Source organism: Dermochelys coriacea, chromosome 5 (genome assembly GCF_009764565.3).
Source record: "Dermochelys coriacea isolate rDerCor1 chromosome 5, rDerCor1.pri.v4, whole genome shotgun sequence".
In the NCBI taxonomy this organism is placed as follows: domain Eukaryota; kingdom Metazoa; phylum Chordata; order Testudines; family Dermochelyidae; genus Dermochelys; species Dermochelys coriacea.
In genome coordinates, this window is record NC_050072.1 from 10,527,497 (window position 1) to 10,532,256 (window position 4,760).

At 57.5% G+C, this 4,760-nt stretch overlaps 2 non-coding genes across 2 annotated transcripts; both read right to left on the bottom strand.

The window, feature by feature from the left end:
* Positions 1-316: 316 nt before the first annotated feature.
* TRNAP-AGG lies at positions 317-388 on the bottom strand. The gene has a single exon. It is a non-coding gene; the product is annotated as a tRNA-Pro (tRNA).
* A 2,693-nt stretch (positions 389-3,081) lies between these two features.
* TRNAP-AGG lies at positions 3,082-3,153 on the bottom strand. Its single transcript has one exon. It is a non-coding gene; the product is annotated as a tRNA-Pro (tRNA).
* Positions 3,154-4,760: the final 1,607 nt, after the last annotated feature.

The following is a 4,760-nucleotide window of genomic DNA, read 5'->3' on the forward strand; positions in this document are numbered from 1 at the left end:
AATGGCGCCCCTCCAGTGCCACGATACCCAAGGTAACGGTCTCTAGTTTGGGAGCAACAGTCTGCCTCTGCCGAGATGGGCTCCGGGGAGCTCCCCGCCTCATCCACCTGCGGAGGCCCACCCTTAAGCCCTGCAAACACAGGCTTGGCAAGGACTTGGAAGAAATATGGAGGCAGGATCTCTTCCTCCCAAAAGCAGACTCACGCTCCAGTCCAACTAATCCTTTTGGAACTCTAAGGAAAGGAGCATTTCACAGGAGTTTCCAAAAAACCAGCCTAGAGACCTGAAGGCAGGGCAGGAAACACAACTTCAGGAAGGGCTTGTCCGGGATTTGAACCCGGGACCTCTTGCACCCTAAGCAAGAATCATACTCCTAGACCAACAAGCCACCTTTGGCTACAGCAGCTGCTGGGTGGCCTCGGAAGGTAAGGCCCCAAACCAACCTTCCTGTCAATTTTCAGTACTTCTAAATGGCGCCCCCCAAGTGCCACGATACCCAAGGTAACGGTCTCTGTGTGTGCCTTTGGCCACCGGTAGGTAGAATCCAATGCCTGCGCCTTCGCCTCCCAGGGAGGGATACGTTGAGCACGTGACAATCAGGAGAAGACTGGGTAGAAGAAAACAGGGAGAAAGTTGCAAGAGTTCTCCTTTCCGGCTGAGCTGGGTGCTCCGTTCTCCACTCGGGGGGCTGCCCCGTACAGCTGGATGAATAGGGTGCGGGCACCCGCATCTCTGGCTGCACTTTTCTGGCTGAGCCGGGCACTCCGTTCTTGGCTTTGGGGTGGGAGTGTCTGCCTCTGCCGAGATGGGCTCCGGGGAGCTCCCCGCCTCATCCACCTGCGGAGGCCCACCCTTAAGCCTGTCCCCTTCCTTGGGGTGCCCAGCAGAAAGCCTCCCCACCCTGTGCTACAGCTCGACTCTTAAAGCTCCCTGCGTGGCTTGTGTTGGGGAGCATGAATCTCCGCTGGGCTGCATTTGTGGGCACATCCCTGCAGGAAAGAATTTCGGCCACCGGGTCAACCAATTGGGTCGAGGATGCCGCTGACTCCCCGTACCGCCACCTCGAGCCGGTTCTCCCGCCAGTGGTCGAGAGCGCTGCCCAGCCTCCCCTCGCCCTGCCCACCCCAGTCGCCCTTGCGCTCCGTGCTCAAGATGCTCCTTCCACCATTGCGGGAGACAGCCACTCCGGCTCGCCCTCTGCAGCCCTAGGCTCTAGGCTCTGTCGGCCCCCAGGGCAACCCAGCACTACATTCAGACGCTAAGGCAGCTGTGACTCGACAGACCTTAGGAGGAAAACCTAGATGGGGCCAATCTTGCCAGCATGGAGACCTGCTCCCAGGGCTTGAACTCAGGACCTCTTGCTTCCAAAAGAAGAATCATGCTCCTAGAGCAACAAGCCACACTCCAGTGCTGATCATGCCCTCCCGCCTCAGAATGAGTCAAACACAACACTCACTGTGCTGATGAGGTTTCATCCTCCCCAACAAGACCGGAAGGTGTTAAGGTGGCCAGGTAGGCCGATCAACTCCACAGTCTGCACCTGGAGGAAGAGCCCGGGAGCAGAGATGGAGTGCAGGCAGACTCAGCTGGGCAGGAAAAGGCAGGGCCTCTAAAGCCAGGAAGTTGGCAAGAGAGAGAGAGAGAGAAAGAGAGAGAGAGGCTGCCACTGGGAAAGGGCACTCACTCCCTGGGAGGATTTGGAACTGGTACACTCAGAGGCAGGAGGGAAGGCAGGAGTTTTAGGAAGCAGTCCATGCAAGGAGGAGAAAGCCCAGAACTGGTAGCTGTAGGGTCCCTGGATTGGATCCTGCAGAAGAGGGCCCGCTCGGGTTCCCCTACCAGCCACTCAGGGCCTGGCATAGACCAGGTGCAGGGCATTGAAGGGCATGACGGCCTGGGTCACTGAGGTAGTGAAAGAGAATGGAAGCGCCGTACGCCAGAAGGGGGGAAATGCCGAGTCAGCTAGCGGGCGGGCTTAATCGCAAAGAGGACGGCTGCAGCTCCTGAGAGCGAGAGAGGGCTCTAGAGGAGTAACTGACAAGGTGTAACCGCTGGTTGGGACGTTGGCCTGACGGAGTCTATTCCCCAGAGGAGCCACAAGGAGGCGCTGTTCAACGGTGAATGGACCCATGCCGTCACACTAACGAAATGGAAAGAACAGCAGGAAAAGCACCCCCAGGGAAAGACCAGCCCCTCCGAATTCACCGTAGAGCAGCAAAGAAAGCATGGCAAGGGCTCGTGTGGGATTTCTCGCACCCTAAGTGAGAAACAACTCTCTAGACCAAGAAGCCCCTCTTGCCAGGGAGGGCTCGCCACGCCTCGGAAGTTTGGGAGCAACAACAGGCCGCGGTCGGCATAAAGTTGAAAAGGACTGCTCCTATCTTCGCCTTTCCAAGGTCATCTCCAGGCTGGGTCTGTCACACCCTTAGAGCAACCAACCAAATGTACACCCTATCGCCACTCTCACGCCACAGGCCTGAGGAGAAAAACACAGGCAAAAGTTGGGCTGGGGGGAAGAAAGGGGCAGTGGCAAACAAGCCTTTTTGTGAGGGCTTGTCCGGGAGTTGACCCCGGGGTCTCTCGCACCCGAAGCCACACTTGGACTCGCAAAAGTCAACGAACCATTTCTTTGGAGCCATAGTGAACATCTTTTCTCCCGATTTTCGCAACCAAAGCAAAGGAAACCAAACCAAACCCCACAAAAGCAGGCAGAGTTCGCCCTAAAATGAAAATGTACTGTGCCTGCCTTCACATTTCCAAGGTCTCCTCCTCGCTCTCTCACGGCGTGAGTAAGAACTGTTCACCTGGACCCAGGAACCCAGATCAGACCCAAATGCAGCCCTCACGCTACTGGACGTTGGAGAGAAACAGGAAGAAAAAGCCGTCAATGGTCAGCTGCAAACACAGGCTTGGCAAGGACTTGGAAGAAATATGGAGGCAGGATCTCTTCCTCCCAAAAGCAGACTCACGCTCCAGTCCAACTAATCCTTTTGGAACTCTAAGGAAAGGAGCATTTCACAGGAGTTTCCAAAAAACCAGCCTAGAGACTTGAAGGCAGGGCAGGAAACACAAGTTCAGGAAGGGCTTGTCCGGGATTTGAACCCGGGACCTCTTGCACCCTAAGCAAGAATCATACTCCTAGACCAACAAGCCACCTTTGGCTAAAGCGGCTGCTGGGTGGCCTCGGAAGGTAAGGCCCCAAACCAACCTTCCTGTCAATTTTCAGTACTTCTAAATGGCGCCCCCCAAGTGCCACGATACCCAAGGTAACGGTCTCTGTGTGTGCCTTTGGCCACCGGTAGGTAGAATCCAATGCCTGCGCCTTCGCCTCCCAGGGAGGGATACGTTGAGCACGTGACAATCAGGAGAAGACTGGGTAGAAGAAAACAGGGAGAAAGTTGCAAGAGTTCTCCTTTCCGGCTGAGCTGGGTGCTCCGTTCTCCACTCGGGGGGCTGCCCCGTACAGCTGGATGAATAGGGTGCGGGCACCCGCATCTCTGGCTGCACTTTTCTGGCTGAGCCGGGCACTCCGTTCTTGTCTTTGGGGTGGGAGTGTCTGCCTCTGCCGAGATGGGCTCCGGGGAGCTCCCCGCCTCATCCACCTGCGGAGGCCCATCCTTAAGCCTGTCCCCTTCCTTGGGGTGCCCAGCAGAAAGCCTCCCCACCCTGTGCTACAGCTCGACTCTTAAAGCTCCCTGCGTGGCTTGTGTTGGGGAGCATGAATCTCCGCTGGGCTGCATTTGCGGGCACATCCCTGCAGGAAAGAATTTCGGCCACCGGGTCAACCCATTGGGTCGAGGATGCCGCTGACTCCCCGTACCGCCACCTCGAGCCGGTTCTCCCGCCAGTGGCCGAGAGCGCTGCCCAGCCTCCCCTCGCCCTGCCCACCCCAGTCGCCCTTGCGCCCCGTGCTCAAGATGCTCCTTCCACCATTGCGGGAGACAGCCACTCCGGCTCGCCCTCTGCAGCCCTAGGCTCCAGGCTCTGTCGGCCCCCAGGGCAACCCAGCACTACATTCAGACGCTAAGGCAGCTGTGACTCGACAGACCTTAGGAGGAAAACCTAGATGGGGCCAATCTTGCCAGCATGGAGACCTGCTCCCAGGGCTTGAACTCAGGACCTCTTGCTTCCAAAAGAAGAATCATGCTCCTAGAGCAACAAGCCACACTCCAGTGCTGATCATGCCCTCCCGCCTCAGAATGAGTCAAACACAACACTCACTGTGCTGATGAGGTTTCATCCTCCCCAACAAGACCGGAAGGTGTTAAGGTGGCCAGGTAGGCCGATCAACTCCACAGTCTGCACCTGGAGGAAGAGCCAGGGAGCAGAGATGGAGTGCAGGCGGACTCAGCTGGGCAGGAAAAGGCAGGGCCTCTAAAGCCAGGAAGTTGGCAAGAGAGAGAGAGAGAGAAAGAGAGAGAGAGGCTGCCACTGGGAAAGGGCACTCACTCCCTGGGAGGATTTGGAGCTGGTACACTCAGAGGCAGGAAGGAAGGCAGGAGCTTTAGGAAGCAGTCCAGGCAAGGAGGAGAAAGCCCAGAACTGGTAGCTGTAGGGTCCCTGGATTGGATCCTGCAGAAGAGGGCCCGCTCGGGTTCCCCTACCAGCCACTCAGGGCCTGGCATAGACCAGGCGCAGGGCATTGAAGGGCATGACGGCCTGGGTCACTGAGGTAGTGAAAGAGAATGGAAGCGCCGTACGCCAGAAGGGGGGAAACGCCGAGTCAGCTAGCGGGAGGGCTTAATCGCAAAGAAGACGGC